This window comes from Neopsephotus bourkii, unplaced genomic scaffold (genome assembly GCF_033783945.1).
Source record: "Neopsephotus bourkii isolate Nb327-2 ecotype Australia unplaced genomic scaffold, CSIRO-AGI_Nbou_v1 NB_991, whole genome shotgun sequence".
Lineage (NCBI taxonomy): Eukaryota > Metazoa > Chordata > Aves > Psittaciformes > Psittacidae > Neopsephotus > Neopsephotus bourkii.
Genome location: NW_026901483.1, coordinates 3,364,028 through 3,381,586, shown reverse-complemented (window position 1 = coordinate 3,381,586; position 17,559 = coordinate 3,364,028). Strand labels below are relative to the sequence as shown.

At 38.1% G+C, this 17,559-nt stretch overlaps 1 long non-coding RNA gene across 3 annotated transcripts in view; it reads right to left on the bottom strand.

Moving 5' to 3' along the window:
• Positions 1-16,670, bottom strand: part of LOC133215607 (uncharacterized) — a 356,656-nt gene extending 339,986 nt beyond the window's left edge. For 2 of the 3 annotated variants that reach the window (XR_009726428.1, XR_009726427.1), the window contains exon 1: positions 1,107-1,193. This is a non-coding gene — a long non-coding RNA (uncharacterized LOC133215607). Of the gene's footprint in view, positions 1-1,106; positions 1,194-12,444; positions 12,563-16,602 lie in introns of those variants that run through there. The other variant, XR_009726429.1, reaches the window with a different exon arrangement.
• Positions 16,671-17,559: the final 889 nt, after the last annotated feature.

Below are 17,559 nucleotides of genomic sequence, written 5' to 3'. Positions count from 1 at the left end.
TTAGGCTTGAACAGCAGCACCTGTAGAACACCTCCACAGAGCCCACGGTTTCACTTTAAACCTGCAATTTGAAAATGAATGCATTTTTTGTTTTGCATTGGAATCAAACTAGGAACAAAGGAAGACAAAGCTCTTCTAAGGCACTCCTTGGACTTCCACTCAATCTTCATAATCATGCTGATGATTTGTAATCATTCTCATTCCACTCATAACCATCACTCATCTTTTATTTTTATAAACCTAACCCCACTCAATTATTCAGCTATAAACTAACTCACTCAAAGGTACTAGAAAACAATCTCTCAATACTCTACATAGTTTATTTCACAGCAGCAAAACTTTGAGGTAAACAGGTAAAAATTATCTTGCAACAGTTCAGAAAAACATTAATCCTTGCTCATTTGGCTGACTTGACTGACCTCAATCTGTGCTTTCTAAACAACTCAAATACTCTTTTTGTTAACTGATTAGATTGTTGGTTGGAATATTTCCTCACCTGAAAAGGCTTATATTTTAGAAGTATGTTCAAACAGCTATTCATTCATCTGCTTCTTTAAAGCAGTCCATTTACTCCTTGAGGCAGACACTTAAGGTAGTAGATTTTTTGAGGCTAAGAGCTGTAGCATCTCACTTTAGCTCAGTATTATTACCTTCTCAAGCAATTTCATTAAGCCATCAGAACTGATGGTAGACACCATCCTACTTTTACATTATTCTTTTATTTTACATATTGTGATTAAGGTCTGGATTGATTCATTTTAACTAACACTTCCTTCACAGAGGTGTAGGAGGCAACAAAGCACACAGGAGTTAGCACTCTACCAAACAAAATTCATTCCAAAACAGCTCCTTAGAGAAGTTTTGAATAAGAAAACAAACATTCCAGCACCTCTCAAATGCCAAGAGACAGTACAAATTGCAGAACAAAATACAGAATCAGAGACCTTCGAAAACACACAAACCTATTAGCAACTGTACCAAAAGTGTAGCCCAACCCCACCCCATTAATCTTAATGCTCAAAGGCCAAGATTGGAAAGGTTCAGAAGGGCTCTGCTTCCAAAGAAGGGGAGCCACATATGACAACACAAGCCCTTTCACACTGTACCTTTGCTTGTGGAGAGCAGAGAAATCACCACGTCTAACCAAGAGAGCAAGAGAGATCCTCCAGCAAGTTCACAGCAACGAGACTGAGCCCAAGTCAAGCCAAGAAGGCAGTGCACGGGGGCTGAACTCTTAAGGGAGAGTGCACACAGCTGGGCCAGGGTGGGAATACCACAGCTGAAGCAGATCAGGGCAATTAAGACCTCCCAGTGCACTCAAATCTTAACAAAGGCTTTCTTCTTTCCTGAAGGTATGAGCATAGGACCAATTTTAATTTCATTTTAAGGTGACAGCAATGAATAGATAGTCTACAGAAAGTCTCCTTATAAAATACTGTCATGCAACTGGCAATCTACTCCAGATGAAGTTTTTCATTTGTTTCCATCTGCAGCCCACAAAGAAAAGGACTGCAGTAACCCACCCTGGGAAGGACAAGATTAGAGATCAAAACACACAATCTTTTTGCAAAGCAGATAAAAGAAAAATAATATTCCACGGTCATGTCACTGCATTGAAGGCCAGGTGAAGATAAGCAGTACTAAGAAATTACAAAATGAGTCAGAAAATAGAACCTAGAAAGGAGATAGATATTAGTCCTGGTATTAAATTAATTGACTCTTCCCCCAACAACCCACAAATAATATCTAGCTTGCACAGAATCAATTGACTTTCCTCCAAAGACCAATCTCAGCCAAATTTCTTAATAAAAAATACAAAAACCAGGGAAGGAGAAGAAGGAAATCAATAAAACCAAAATGAGCTGCTTAAAAACAAGCACTATGAAATATTTTTGCCTTGAATAGTTCAAAATTGGAACTCGCTGCCTTATAAGTGAAACCAGGAAATACACTGTTCCAAAAATAATTAGACATGTTAAAGAACAATACTATCTCCATAATTACATAATGTTTCCCCTCGATCTTAAAAAGGAGTGAAGCTTGTGTTACAAGATACAGGTCAACAACTAATCAACAAGATGAAGGATAAGTGTTTTTAAAGACTCAGGCAGCTGTTTGCAAAAGGAGCAATATGGCAATGGCAACCTCTTAACCTTTCCTGGGTTAGCTCACAATCTGGTAGGAGATAAGAGACCCATAATCCTTTTATGGAATTTATTAGAAATAGCAATATGACAAATGTATAAAATTCATATATACACCACTATATAGTAAGCTTACTAAAGATGAAACAATAAAATGACAGAACATCGTAAGCGAAATATCCTTAGGCAGATGCTTCGAGAAAGAATACAAGAAACAGGGCAACAACCCAACCCTTTCCTCAATTCTTCCCTCCCAGGTACAACCACTAGTTTCAGAACACCTATCTTTGAGTTCTTCGGAAACCTATTTTGAGCTGCTCCCAGTGGACCTATCTTCCATAAGGGTTGCATATAACCCTTTTTGGAACCCATTTATAATTTGGCTTCGGCAATGCCCAGTGCAAAGACTTCCATATTTTATTTATACACTGCATGAAAAAAAACGTTTTTTTCTTAAACTTCCACATGATAAATTTATTGAGGCAGAGATTAGCTCTTAAACAGAACATAATTTAAATGGCACAAGTGCTAGGGAGAGGAATACTTAGGAATAATCAATACTACCTATACCAAAAGAATAATTGAATTCCAGTAGTTTGCCTAAAGACAAAGACAAAAAGATGAGACAACATTATAGCAGTCATCAGGAAAATAAACGACTGTTGAGGAACAGAATGGTATGTTCTTCATCTCCACAGCAAATAAGCAATAGGTTTAAACTGCAGTAAGGAAGCTCAAAGCTGGTTATTAGGGAGAGGGGGATGTTGGGGATGGGACATCCTAATAGCAAGCAAAAGGACAGCTTGGGATAGTTGCATAGGTTCTCTAACAGAAAACTGGCTGAGAACTTCTCTGAAATGACATGGATCTTTTAATCTTATTTTAGCAAAGAGAACTGCATTAAATGACCTCTTGATGTCCCTTCCTATGTAGTACCACACAATTAGAAATAAAGGCGCAGTGGTTTATTTTACTCCATTAGTCTTGTGTCCAGTTTCTGACTTACTTTCTATTACTATAAAATACTTGAGCTTCTCTGCCATTCAGAAGGAAATACACAGCACTGAGATTACCCTAAATACAACACAGTAACTAGACAGTGAAGATACACAGAATTTATGATGGTATTTACACTCAAATCAATCATGTGACCATATTCCAGTTGCTTTGGCAATGGATAATTCCCAGGCACTGCAGCAGCACCTGCTACAAACCAGCTTTCTGTACTCTCTAAATTAAAAATATAAATTAGAAAACAATAACCTAGCTTTCTGACAACTATCCTGCCTTTGCCTTTTGGAGAACATTGTACGAGCTGTGATCAAAACTGCAGTTCTCAGTGGGAAAAAATAAAATAATTTAAAATTAAAGACCCAGTGACCATCTAAATCCCTTGCTTTCTTACAATAAGTTCAAGGAATGGAAATGACTGGCATTGTGTATGTTTAGCACTATATGCAGCAAGAATGTAGCTTTTGGGGTTTAACCTTTCTAGCCACCTCCTAGCCTTGGAAGACAAACCAAAGGACAAATAATAATCTCTTACATAAACCTTTAAAGATAGTATATTCTGACGAGCAGGTGATCAGACTGGTTCTTCAACACCACCACATTTGTGCTACCACAACAGGGAGACACAGAATTAACAGTAAGTGGCTGAGAGCAGGGAAGGACTGCTTCCTCCTGCATCAGCACTGCCTGGGACATCATCAGCTGGTGGAGAGGCTTTACTGATAAATGCCTTGCAGCTCCACTGCAGCAAATACACTTTGTAGAATGTTAATCATATAAAGCAGAAATCAATCTGTACAGAAATAAAGCCAAAACTTTGTACTTTGCAAAAATAGCAACTCTGAGGCAATGTATACCCGTTCGCTTTTCCAGTATCTACCAGCTATACGGTTATTCATTACGCATTACTTGGTTTGTTATTTTCCTTTATTCCATTTCCTATTTCAGCATCCTCATTAATTTTTATGCACTTTTGTTTTCATTTGTATACTTTTCATCACTTCAATTTCCTAATATTTCAGCAGTCCAATTAGCTACTTGCATATCTTAATCACACTGAGACTCCTTATTCAGCTATAAATACAATTTTATAACTGCTGTTTTAATGACTAACTGTAATAATAACTATTTTATATAAAACAATTTCTCTTCAGACTTTCCCCATTTCCTTCACTTGTCTGTAATTCAGTCCATCTCTCATCATATTTTGTTCAGTGGATCTTATATCATCCTAACATGCTTCCTGTACTAAAAACTTATTACCTGCGGAGGGGGTCAAATTTCACTTTGCTTCACTATAAACATTTCCTCCCCGTTTATCAGACTGTCCTAAAGTTGCTAGATGCAACCCAAAATTGAAGAGATACTATCCCTACATTAGAAGGCATACTCTTTCAATAAATATGAAAGTACGGCCTGGAGAGGCATTATGAATACAGCACATAGCGCTGTTGTTGTGAATATTAACATCACCAATAAAACCCATGTGTGAGCAGTATATGAAGCCATAGCTTCTGAATGGGGAATCGAGCTTAATTCTCATCTTTAGTTTCTGTAATAAGATATACTTGCAGTGAAATAGTTAATATTTAGTTCCAACTTCTATAAAATAAAGTTCATTAACTTCCATACGACCTGAGATGCTGATGCTTCAAACTAGCAAATAAACCGGGATGAAAGTCTCCAAAATGGATTGGTCTGATTCTGCTCAAACTATTAAATTTTTTTGTGTTCCAATTATCCACATTGTGTGAGCTACAAGATTTGTCTGTGGTGTAAAGGTACAGATGAGAGCAAGGGCTTCTATATGAAAAGCACATGCGAACACTTACGTCATGTTCTACTGTATACAGAACTTCAATGTGATATGAATTTAAACAGAATTTTAGGTCATTCTCATGAAGTATATTCTGATTCAACAATTTTTATTTATTTTCTTTTAAATTTCTCTAGAACTGCTGTACTTCTAAACTTAAATTTGCTTCTATTTAGGAAGAATTCAAAGATTAAAAGGCAGTGCAAAGTTACACATTTTTAATAGTTATTCTGTGTCTAAGTAATGAAATTCACTAGTAAAGCCCCATCATGCTGAAATTCTTATAAGGGGAGGCTAGGACATTTTTTGTGGGGCTGTTTTGTTCAACCTGCTTCATTCATTTCATGGTGCACTTGTCTGGGGTGAGGTGGGCTGGAGCTGTACAGTACCACACTTTTACTAGTTCATGCCCTGCAACATGCTTCATTCTAAGCTTCTCTGACTCTGCTCTATCATAACCTACTGGGAAGCTGTCTGTGCTTGAAACCTTCCTTTACAAATGCTGGCTTTTGCTTAAAGGATTCAGAGAATACTGACATTCAGTAAGGATGTATTAGAGGACTGTTTTTGCAGGAGGAAATATCTTTGTGCTTTCTGTTACCCAAAACGGAGACCTAAATCATTATATACACACTGCATTAGTTTAAGACAAGCCAGGTGGCCATTAGACTTACTGTTGGATTTTAGACTCAGAAGCGTAAAATCTTTATAAACCAGATCTAATTGTATTAATATCACTATCAATTTCCATCAGCTGAATATGTGACTGTGTTTTACAAAACCTAAACTCAGTTGCTGATCCCAAAGGGTACCAGAAAAATGGTTTTGTCAAGTGTATATGTTTCCTAAAATAATTTTCAGTAAATCATATCACAGATTTAAGATATAAATTGATTATGTAATGTTTCATATTTGTTAATTTGTATAATGGATCACCTGGAGTTCTGCTAGCTTTGGAACACTTACCCTTTCAGTGGTAAATAAAGTAACTTTGTCAGCTGCTGAGACAATTTGATTTAATTCCACAGAAATACACAAGCTTATGCGTGTTCACAGGGCATTAACTGACATATCTAATTACTACTGATGTATACTATTTTAAAATCCTCTTCTGCTTTCTACTGAAACACACTATTAAATATTTGCATTTAGAAATTGCTGGTACCCAGAGTTTGTTAATGACTACTAAAAAAAATAGCACTGATACCAAGACATCATACCTAGAAGTTGCTAAAATCTGTCTACATGATAATTTCTAAACCACTTTATTACTGTTAAAAAATGACAGCTATTCACTATTTTACAAATTCTTTCTTCACTTTGATGTTCTTTTCACCCAGCAGAAAGAAGTGTCCCTCTCCTTTATGGGTTTCCACCCCTAGGAAATAACTTGGTATATATTCAGTAGGACTTCCTTTTATAATCTATGCAGTAGCCCACGGTTGATTTTCTCCTCAATTAACAGAAGCTGAACTTCAAACAGATGCTAACCTCTTTGCAGAAGCAGAGGTGGACATGTTTAACCAGTCTGACTGATCTTTACAGATGGCCCCATCCTAAAGGCTAATATCCTAAACAATAAGCAAGAAAATGAACTTGTTTTGCAACATGACAATGTTTTCAGCAGAAATTCCAGAAGCAGTTACCATTTATACAATCAATATGTCATACACCCATCAAGCTTATAAATTTAACTGTCTTAAAGACCAGGAGAGCAAAACAGTCAGACCTCACATACCTTACTGTGCATGTACCATTTTAAGTTCTCTTAAAACAGAATAATCCTCTCCCCAGCAAAAAAAACCCAAACCAAAATGAACTGTAATGAACCCCAAACCCTAATGAACCAAAACTTTCAGTCATGATCTTCATGCAGATTAAATTCTAGCTCTGACAAGTGTTTTCGATGTGCTACACCTTTTCTGCAATGCCGTGTATCATACTCATCAAGAAGCTCCCCACCAAAGAGTATGTATATTGAAAATCAGTAACTTGCTGTCTTTCAGCCTTAAGAAACTTTACTGCCTTAACCTAACCTATTATCAGTGCAGTAACACTTTCTTTGATTTGATACCTTCCATTATTCTTGTATGTTTGGATAGATCCATTTTTTTAACAATATACAGTTCATTTCCTTCTTACTATCATCACTCTTTCTGTGTTCTCTACATTTTTTCTCCTGTTTCAAATTCAAGTAGCTGGCAAGATGCTGTCAAAACCTGGATGTTTCAGTTATGTCTCAAAACTTTTTAGACATAAAATATCATTTCTTCAAGCTATCTTGAACTGCAAAATATTACAGGACAAAATTTAAAATGTCCTGAATGAAATGTTTTGTTCATCATTGCATCTCTGTTTCAATATGGTCTTTTCTATCCAAGTGTACAAAAGGCAGACTAGATGTCACTCGAGAAGGATAGAAACCTCTAACAGAAGGCCAACAAAAACAACGGATAGTAGAATATATAAACAATTCACATGAGGTCACCCAATACTGTGTAAGTATGATACATGACCCAAAGGTCACCCAAATCTGTGCTCTAGTCAGCATGTTTCCCTTTTATAAAGTTGGATTTTATGACACTTCCAAGGCACAGCACTGACACGGATAACTATTCATCCAACCACTTCTGGTTTCCACTGGTAGACTGATATTGACGTGTCAATCTCACTGACCTCAGTTTGCTATCTGCAGAAATTCACATGCAGTAGGTTCATCAGCCCAGATTCATTGGACTCATTGTACAGGAGCTGTACCGTAGCTTTTTGTGCACAGCAGTCATTTCCTTGATATTTCTGAAGTTCTAAAGCTCACCAGGACATCACGAGGAATATCAACATCCTAAATGCTATGGTAAGAGACTATGTCTAGAAAAACCTGGATGTTTGACAGACTCAGGTGCAGCTGTGGAAAAAACCCAGCAAACAAATGAACAACTTCAGAATAACTAACCAATATTTTGCATTTTTTTTTTCTTCTTTTCTTGTAAGCTGTTAAAATCTTTACCCTCCAAATCCAGCCCACTGTGGAACTATAACAGACATTCTAACAGTACTCATCAAAAACTTATTCTTGATCATGGTTTTCTCCATAAGCAATGAGCGTCTGTGCCTGCATTTGTTCCTATGTCACGATTATAACCATGCAATAATTGCTTATTCTTCACATCAGACAAACATAGAAGAATAATTGTTTTTAGAGTGGAGTTAAAATACACACTACTTCACCGCTTCCAGAGTACCTTTGTCTCTCTGCATATGTTCCTCAGAGGATAATAAGATTTAGGACCTGAGAATGCTTGTAATCTTAGCGCAACAAGGGTACAAGATAAACCCGAAACAATGGAAATATATTAATATTGATTTAGGAATGAAACACTGACAATGCTGAGATATTTGCTGAGAAAGGCAGTGAGCTGTTAGAAGGAATGAAAATAGACAGAAGTTGATTTCTCAAATTTCTCTGTTTCTAGAAGGAATGAACTTTTTATCCTAAATCTGCTCTTCTACCAAACCCAAAGTATTTCATACATTTGGAATAACAAATATTGCAATAAAGATCATTCTACTCACAAAGCAGAAACTACAAAGCTATGGGAAGATATTTGGCCTATTCAGAGTCCTTCATGACTCTCTCAAAGTCAACTCTTCAAGCCATATCATTACCCTTCTTGTTTATTATCCTTGCCAAGGATTCCCTAAAGAAGTTTCACGAATTTAAGCTGGCAGATTTCTTTTGGCATGTTCCTCCTGGGGACTAAAGTTCTTTATCATCATGCTATACTGCGGTTGAGCCTTGGAGGAGCAACCACAGGTTTGGGTGCAGGGCTCCAGACATTAGGAATGATACCTATTTGCAGTAAACAATCATAACAAATAAGGGCAACACAAAAGAATCAAAACAAACTTGTTACAGCGCTATCTTATTTCTAACAGCAAGGAGTCATTTCCTCCAAGAGATTGTCTTCCAGCGTTTACAAGATAACAAACAATCACTGTTCAGTGCTGGGTACATGGAAAGAAAAAAGGTTATAGAAATTTCTAGGCCAAGCCTAGGTAAATATGACCCTTGTATTTCCACTACAGCCATCCAGACACTTCCAGCTGTTGAAATTACTGCTAAATATATTTACAGTCTTTGTACAATAAAAAGCTTTATTACTTTTACTACAGGCAGAAGAAAAAAGCTTTAAATCTTTAGTTCTGAAGCAGTATCTCCTGTCTTAAAAGCAATGAAGCCTTTCAAAGGAAAAAAACAGCACACTCTAAAAAGGTGGTTTATGATGTTGTATCTCTGTTGCAATTTTGGTTCATATATTTTTATTAAGTGTAACCTTTATATGTAAATGAAATGATTATCTAACACAAAGTACTGTTTTCATAAAGTAAGAAGAGGTTTTATGTCCTAAAAAGATAAAGCAGCATAAACCAGTCAAGCAGCTCAGCATGTATTTGATGGCTGTGAAAAGAACTATTTGATTTCCTATTATAGCCTTAACACTCTGCACTGTACCATAGCCACCAAACCCATGTGATTAGGCAACTAACCTTTCATTGGGGAGTCAAGCAATATAAAGCAATTTCTGCATTTCTAATAGGTAAAGTACCTCATTTAAACATCTATGCTTGGAAATAACCCTGATATAGTGAAAGTCAGAGAAATGGAGAGCATATTCTGAAAACCCAGACAGAGAGATGAATGTACTTAGCACAAAAGAAAAGCTTCTAGATCAAATGTGCTTAGCTTGTATGTAAAATGTGGTTTTATTCTCTCCCTCCCCTTCAAGTGCAGCAGGCCCCATCTAAGAACAGAAAGGCAACTTTACACCTTCTGCTTCCCACATCACTGGACTGTGAGGCAGAACACAGCACCCTGGCTGACAGACGGATCTAAGGATGCATCACGCTCTGTCATGTATCAGGACATGAGGTTTCTGCGATGGCAATCTGTCTGACAATGCTAGCACTGATTCATAGAAGGGCTTTACAGAATCAAGGGAAATAAAGTGAGCCAAGTTCTACATTTTAAGTTTGTGTATAGCTCTAACGCTAGGAAGAAGACAACTAAAGCCGTAAGTTCAACCAACAGGTAGCATGAAACAAGACAAGAGGATGCTTTTTAAGATTCATTTTCCTAATAGTTATCATAACAAAACAAAGCCTGGCAAGCATGGCATAAGCCTTCTTCACTTAAATTTGAATGTAGGATACAGGCTACCAAATAATGCTGCATGTCTATCTTCCTCTGGACAAAAAACTGATCAAGCCTGGATTTACTGAGACGTATAGACAAAGATAAAATCACCTGACAAATATAAAAAGCTTGTATATCTTTATATTCCTCTAAAACTCCTCTTTGGTTCGGGCACATACAGAAAGATAAAGTCCAATTCACTATGTGATCACCTGGAAAGCATATAGAAGTGTCTCATTTTAACAGGAGTGAAAGTGGCCACGAGCCAAAAAATCCATTCTACTCCAATCCCAGCAGGCAAATTAGAACTGACGCCAAACAGCTTTTTGTGTAAGCAGCTGTCGTAACCATTTTTATTAATAAATTGAAGAATAAAGCTGTTTTGCTTCTAAGCATATTTCCTTATTCCTGAATCAACAACTCTCAAAAATCCCCCAGACTTTCCTCAGAAAGTCTTGTCGTTTACTATATAAATCCGAGTCCTCACAATGCATCTATTTGTTATCTCTTTATTGTCTTGTTCAGCACGTGTACAGTCCTGAACACAATGTCTCCTCGTTAGGTCCTGTAAACGCTACAACAACAAAGAATAAAACTACCACAAAACAATCTGCTGCTTCAGTCCCTGTATTTTTCTGGGTTTACATTTTGTGGTCTTGGACATTAATTTATCATCATGAGAGAATCTGTCAATAAAAAGAGTTATGAAAACAAGACAGGGCTGTAGAAAAAAATATATATAGATTTTTTACCTTGGGTGATTAAATTCTCACTGACATTAACATATGACAACCTGTTAGAATGCCTTGTACATCTTTACAGTTTTATAAATAGCTTTATCTCTTCATTCCACATGAGGAAAAAGAGAAGTATTATTTATTGTACCTTTCTACCACCACAGCACGGAACATTTCAAAGACTTATTTTAAGTTTTGTGGAAGTCTCTTGATATTAAAGGACTGAAGATACAAGATGATGAAACCTTCTTTATATCGTCTGCCCCCCTGCTGTACATATTGTTACACACTGTTTTGTAAAAGAACTAGCTCTAATCCACACAAAGGAATGCTTTCCTTTTATTGTCGTGCAGTTGTAAAGCTAAAGCAAGCCATCATAATTTCATTAAATCATGCTGAATTACTTAGAAATGCTGAGAATGACTCATAAGATGTAATGTTTGCTTTACAAATGGATTGAATATTTATAATATTTAGTTTATACCATGTTATTTATTCTTAAAAAAATGACATATTTGGTTTTGTTTTCTTAGTAGAGCATAAGGCAAATTATATTAATTAGGCTATTTACATGATTTCCTAACTTGGAGCACTGAAAGTTGCCTTCAGCTAGCAAATAATTGCAATTACAATTGCTGGAGATATCACAAGTTTTTTAATTATATCAAGCTCCATCAAGCTCTGATAGGACCTTAATAGTTACTTCCCCTCACTGCCAGTGCTTTCTCTTCCAGCTAAGCCATTCCAGTGTAGTCAAAGCCATAAAACAGAAATATATGACAAGAAACAATAATCTTCCAATTTTATTCCCCAGGCTTCAGGTTTACTGGTATATCCCTTTGGGAACATAATGACAGTGCTTGTCTTCTATAAGGACACTGGAAATAGACTGTAGTCTAAAAGTTACCATAAGATTTTGGATAAGCAACCAGTTTTGTTAGAAATAAAAGTATGAAAAATACATAAAGGCTAACATAGCACAAACATATTTTAGCACAGCAGAACATTCTTGCCAACAGGAACAGTTTTTTCTTTGCCTTTGGAAATCGGAGGGGAGGAAGAAGCTCACTAATTCAACATTTCATTTCTAAAACACATGGAAAACTCAATGAAACACAAGTTTCTATGACGAGAACTGCAGAACATCTATGGTAAGGTGCATGGAATCTAGGCTTATGTCAAGTTTGATTTTAATTAATAGGCATTACTTCCTCTCATTAAAGTTGTGAATAACATTCATTTTTACAGCCTAGCAGTGTCACTCCAACAACTCTGGACAGAAGACTTGAGAGTGCTGTGAAGTGCTCCAGAGGCAGAAAATGAACCTGTTCCAAATGACCACCATAATGAACGAAAGGGATACACAAACTTATTCTTTCAAGCCAAATGCTCCTTGATTGCCCTATGCTGACCTATTTTAAGCATTTAGCCATCTCTAGAGCAGTTAGCAAATGCATACAAAATGTAAGTGAAAATAGGTATCTCACCCCACTAGACAGAACTGGCAGAGCAGAAACTCAGTTTCATCATCCTTTCACTTACCAAAAAGTGCCATGGGTTGAATACCTAAAGACTGATGAATATTTAGCCACTGAGGGCAGTTTTTAGGATTTTTTTGTCTGTTTTATATTTTTTTATCTTTTCCAGGCAATTCCAGCTCCTGAAAGTGGATAAACATGTGAGAGTTACAGTCTGGCTGGAGGTGTGTTTTGCTGAAGTTTTCACATCAAGTTTCTAGCCAGCTCTAACAGATGAAACAACTACTGTAAATTCTAAAAGTTACACACAAATCTGCACAAGTTGAACACTAATGATCAAACACTAATGCTTGAAGTTATTTCTTGTTTTAAAACATCATAATCCTGATTCCTTTAAAGAGTTGCAAACAGAAATGCCCCTTCCTAAGGTATTATCTACTAATACATCTGCGTCCTCAAAAAATCCACAGCTCACGCCCCCCAGTGTTCACCATATCCAGTTTTATATTCCCACCATCTCTATATCCCACCAGAACACCTTGTTTTCTCATTTAAAATATCACACGATGCCTTACCCAGCCCCTAAGGTTTGCACTGATCATACATAAGACGAGAGCATAAAGAAATACTTGTATCTTTTTTTTTAAAGAGGGGCAGGGACAGTTTTGGGTTAATTTCTGGTCACAATGGTGTCTCTAGCAACACGAGAGAACAACATCCACTGTTGGACCTGAATGACTATGAGTAATCTTTTAAAACCACTAGATTCAGATGAATACAGAGAAAGACACTTGTGCATTTAGTACTGAATGTTTATAGGTTTTCTGTTTCTCAGATGCCAGGAAGCTGTTCAAAGCTTCGTACTGGGCTGGACTAACTACTTCAGAAAATCCACGAAGCACAAGAAAAAATGAGCAAAACTCCAGTAAACATTTTCAACTGCTCTGCCTGGAGAACCGAAAACTCAGTTAACCTCTCAGGGGTTAGTGTATAAAAATTTGGAGATTAAATTCAATTACAGGCTGAAATGGGCATTTTTGTTTCTGCTTCAAGTGCAAGCTGCAACACATTGTTGAAGATTAGGCTGTTTCCAAAGCCTCCATTACAGTTTTAAGAAGAAAAATAACCTCTGAAGTGTTCAGTACTTGTTGCCTGTTAATAATGTGAGTGCCTCAGAAGGAGCTAACAAGGGTGCTGAGGCACTGGCACAGGGTGCCCAGAGAAGCTGTGGCTGCCCCATCCCTGGCAGTGCTCAAGGCCAGGTTGGACACAGGGGCTTGGAGCAAGCTGCACTAGTGGAATGTGTCCCTGCCCATGGCAGAGGGTTGGAAGTGGGGCTTTAAGGTTCCTTCCAACCCCAAGCAGTCTGCGATTCTACCTATGAGGTAGATAATTAATTGAGATACAAACCAAGGCATGTGAATGCACAGAAGCAAAACACATTTTAGTCCTCTGAGCCCAGGGTAAATCTGCACCTGTCCACTCAGACACAATAAATCCTTTCTAAAGAGCAGAACTTCATTTGAACAATATGCTATAAAAATATGAATGTTCTAAATAGATGATGCTCGTGACTTCTCTGCCGCTGCTGCAGCAACATCAATGTTCTTTTTTTATCTTTGTCCTTTAGACTTGCCTATTCTGTATCTGTCACTAACACTGTGTTAAGAAAAAGCTCTGCAAAGCACTACAGAAAGTAAAAGGGAGTCGTGGAAGACAAATGACAGCATAACCTTATACTAGAAAAAACATTGCTGAAGATGAGTGTAAACGTGCAATTCAGATTCTACTGCCCAAACACTACAATGTGACACACTGGTGTTCAACTGAGATACAGTTAAACGTATATGCCCTGCATGCTTGCAGGATTAGCCCCAGACAATAAGATGAAACACAGACATGCTGCCCATGACAGACTCCACTGCTACTTTAAGGCCATGCCCAGTGTGCTGAGTCCTGTCTCACCTTCTTATCACCCAAAGTTCTAGGGAGTAAAAGCTGGTGGTAATATTTGGCCTTATCGAGGCTGTTGGGTTTAACGCCTTCCACAGCACTTGAGGAGATGAAATACTTTGCCACAGCCTTCAACCCAAAACTGAAAAAAATACATGTTTCTTTGAGGAAGGTGTTAGAAACAAAAAAACAACCCACCCAAACTCAGCCTGGCACCGCAACCAGGATCATTGCAATCTATTTCAGCCAGTGGTGGGCTGAAGTTAAGGCTAGGAGTCGGGTAACCTGATGTCCTCTTCCTGCCAATATTCAAGCTGAGATATGGTTCATGCTTAGCATGTACGGTTGCTCCTCTCATTAGCACCTTTACCGCTTGCTGCTGCTCAGACAAAGCCCTCACTTCACAAACTGTTGAAGGCACACTGGCAACATATGCACAAGGGGAAGTTATTTTCTCCGGCTTGCAAATGGGGAAGTTTACATGCAAAAAGGCTCTAGCTTAAATTTTTAACATGCCTGTGAATTGGCAGTGCAGGATCAGGGTGCACTGATGCCCACGCACTGTATCACTGAGCAGTGCACTTGGGATAACACTGTGGGTGCAGTGCCCACCACAGACACCAAAGGGGCGTTGATTCTCACAGGTGATAATTTATTGGTAAGGACATTCAACCAGGGTGGCCCAATGAATGAAGCAAAGACGTGCCAGATGAAATAGATGTACAGGAGCTGAGCAGACACTGAGCTCTACCCCTCTGCCTGCCCCAGGGCCTCCAGCCTTCCCCCACCCAACAGCTTTCAGTAGTTGCTGTGCCATAAAACCTTCCCACTATGAGGCTGGTCCCTGCTGCCCCCTTTTATATATAGCAGGGAGCCCTGCCCTTTCTCTGCCTGCAGGCACCATCTTCCAGAAGCTTCAATCAGCCCATGGCAGCGAGCAGGGCCACCGCTGCTCTGACACTCAGTGCTGACAGGTCAAAGCAGCCGGCCGCAGGAAGAAACCATCCTTCAGCTTCACCGCCGAGGGCAGGAGTGCTTCCACATCTCTTAAGGTAGGGGTTTCTGTTTTACCATGGAGCAGAAGGGGGGGATAGGAGTCACACAAAGGTGGGGTCAGTGAGGTCTCAATTATCCTGATTTTGCCCTCAATGTGATGCATATCAAAGGAAAGTCTTCACTTTCCTGTGGCAATTTGAAGAGCTGTGCCCTTAAGTCTGAGCTTGAAGGGGGAAAACCAGGAATAAACACTTGACCCATTCGACTCTAGAAGGTCAGTAAGTGGAAAGGAGACTTTTTGCTCCAGGCAGTTTTCTGTAGACACCAGCTATTTCTTATCATATTGAGTTAATCGGCAGTTCCTGTGTTTTTAAGGATTACAGACAGTGATTACAACAAAGCTCTGCTCTTTGACAGTTTCGCTGCACAGCCATGGAAGCACTACCACAGAAGTATTTCTGTGAAACAGCATCTTCCAGCAAGTGCAACCTCATTTAAATATCAAGGCAAGAGCCCAAAATGTGCACCCAGCTTTCCACAACGAGCACAGAAGCATCCAATGCAAGAGATTTTAAAGAGGCTGAGCGGAGAAAAATTGTGCCTCTTTTCTTTATATCCAGCTCAAAACAGGATTATACAACACTGCTTATGTCTTAATTGGATTTTTTTTAAAGATATTTTAAATTATTGTGTTATTTTACATTCTCTCCACTGGGAAATCAAAGCTGACAATGAGACACTTTTCACTCATCTACATATTTCATCCTCATTAAGTGAACTATGCTGTATTTTATGCATTATTCTTTCTGAAAGTAGACTTTTGGGGAGCTATGACCTTTGTTTCTCTTAACATTGGGAAGAAAATGTATTTTTTGCCTTCATGCATACATGCAAAGAAGTTAGGCACTGGCTATTCTGATGTAATAATCATTCTACTATGAACTGAAAGACTTTAATTCGGGATAATTATATTTATCAAAATTACCACTATGTAAATAAAGAAAAAACACATTCAGTAAGCAATATATATATTGTATGAGTTTAGGATTGTAACTGAACACACTGACTTAGAGTATGAAAAATGGTGACAAACATAGCAGTAAACTTTCTGGACCCATTCTAATCAAACCACCATAAGGAAAGCAGAGGCAGAACTGAGCCCCAGGTACTGCACCTGTATTTGGAAGAACAATGTTTTAGTAGGGGAATCTGTAAAAGAACAGCTTAGTAGCCAGTATACTGCTAGGCTTTAGGAGGAAAAACATCAACATACCTGAACCCTTCCCACTTTCACTCAAGAGTCTTCATGCAACACAAAGCAAGTCATCAAGTTTCCACATCTGGAAAACACACACAGTACTTCACTACCACAACAAAAGGCTGTTAGGAAGGGGATGGGTATTAAACAAATGGAGCCAGACTTAGGGAGCCAGAAGAATAAGGAATGGACATGACAAAAGAGAAAAAGCTGAACTCTGACTAGAGGTCTACAGCACAACAATTCATAACTTGAACAAGTAATAAAACACGGGGAAGGAATATATTAAATAGGGAAAGTTTATTGTGACTGGCATGTTCCTCCTGCAGTAAGAAATAAATCTGGTTTGGCAAGAACTAGTCTCACTACACTGCATTTTGTACCACCAGTCTGCTGTTGCTTCACTGATGCAATCAAAGAGGTGTCATAGGACCTACTTTCACACTGAGAGTAACGAACAACTGCTGATACAAGCTAACAGCTGGAAACATGTACAATAAACATCAGCTGAGCTAGTGAAATCACAGATCCTTTTGAAGAAAACGATCTGTCTGTCAATCAAACCATATGCCACGTAGCCCTAAAGTAAAAGTTAGGAGGAATAATCAGGGGGTACGTGTTATTTTCGTAAGGTAATGGATTAGAAAGATGCATTGTTTTAAATCAGTCATCAGCTAAAGAAGTGGCAGTTCTTTAATAATGCCAGGATTCATTTTGTAAGTGAATAAACCAGCAAAAAGCTGGCTGGGTGCACCAGTAATCTTCAAAGCTTGATTGCTTTTTCTGATAGCTTTAGAAAATTAGTGGATGAAAGCATGTGTAATATATCTGGTCTGAGTAAAACACTTGATGTAGTGTCTTACAAAATCTCTACTTGCAAAATTAATTCAAATTGGCTTGGACATGGAGTACTGTCACTTGGATTTAAAAATGGCTGGCTGAGTGCAAATAAAGGGTAATGAAAAATGGCAA